Raw genomic sequence first — 1,497 nt, 5'->3', positions numbered from 1 at the left:
GAGCCGGATGTCCGGCTGCTCGCCGAGTGCCGGATGTCCGGGGTCTGGGCCTGTAGCTTCGGCTGGGCTGTGGCTGTGGTAGATGTTCTAGGGGCCGGATGTCCGGGGCTTGGGGCCGGATGTCCGGGTCCCGGGGACTTCTCCGGTTCCTTCTGTCATTCCTCTTCGTCCATGAACTTGGGGGCTTAACCATCTTCATGTGCATCCTCCGGAGGGTTCTCTTGGTACCTAATCATGCACAACATTCCGGACTTAGGTAGTAGCCATGTCTCGAGAGGATCGTATGAGATATCACTAAGGAGAGAAGTCACCACAGTCTTGAGAGATCTATCTCGTGCTCGTGTCATGGGTCCTCTTGGCACTTGGTGAGAAAATGGTAGGTCCATGGGGATGACCGTAGGATGCTCCGCATCATCTCCCCTACCTTGGGAAATATCCGACCTTGGATCGAAATCCTCATCACCATGGTACAAGGAGAGATCATTGACGTTGAAGGTGTCGCTCACGGAGTACTAGTCGCGTGGAATGTCGATCTTGTAGGCATTGTTGTTGTAGAGTTCAAGCACCTTGAAGGGTCCATCGGCTCGTGGTAGAAGTTTGGACTTGCGTTCGTTGGGGAAGCGCTCCTTGCGAAGGTGCAGCCACACAAGATCTCCAATGTTGAATATCATGGGTTGCTTGTTGATGTTGAGTTTGGTTGCGAGTCGTTGTACTTGGCGCTCGATGGTGTGCCTTTTATCTTCATGCATCTTCTTGAGGTAGTTCACTCGGGCACTCGCGTCCATGTTGGTGCGCTCTTGTAGTGGTAGAGGAAGAATGTCCAATGGGGACAACGGGTTGAAACCGTAGACGACCTCGAAGGGGGACTTACCGGTCGAATGTCTTGCACGGTTGTAGGCATACTCGGCGATGGGTACGCACACCTACCACTCCTTGATGTTCCTCTTGATCAACACACGAAGTAGGGTGGAGAGTGTACGGTTCGTCACCTCCGTTTGGCCGTCGGTTTAGGATGGTATGCCAACGAGAACAAGAGCTTGATTCCGAGCTTGGCACATAGAGGCTTCCAAAATTAACTCAAGAACTTGACGTCGCGGTCCGAGACAATCGTTTTGGGCACTCCATGTAGACGCAAGATTTACCTACAAAAAATATTTGCAATATGTGAAGCATCGTCTATCTTGTTGCATGGGATAAAATGAGCCATCTTAGAGAATCGGTCCACAACAACAAACACAAAATCCTTTCCATTTTGAGTTCTAGGCAAACCAAGTACAAAATCCATGCTAATGTCTTCCCAAGGTTGATAAGGAATAGGAAGGGGCATGTAAAGACCATGGGATTGAGCTTTTGACTTAGCTTTGCGACATGTAGAGCATCGGTTGGTGAAGCGTGAGATGTCGCGGGACATCTTGGGCCAAAAATAGTTCTTGGAGAGCGTAGCGAATGTCTTGTCGCGTCCAAAGTGTCCCATGAGTCCGCCTCCATGATCCTCTT

This window comes from Triticum dicoccoides, chromosome 4B (assembly GCF_002162155.2).
Source record: "Triticum dicoccoides isolate Atlit2015 ecotype Zavitan chromosome 4B, WEW_v2.0, whole genome shotgun sequence".
NCBI lineage: Eukaryota > Viridiplantae > Streptophyta > Magnoliopsida > Poales > Poaceae > Triticum > Triticum dicoccoides.
The sequence above is the reverse complement of the archived record's forward strand: the minus strand, read 5'-3'. Positions refer to the sequence as shown.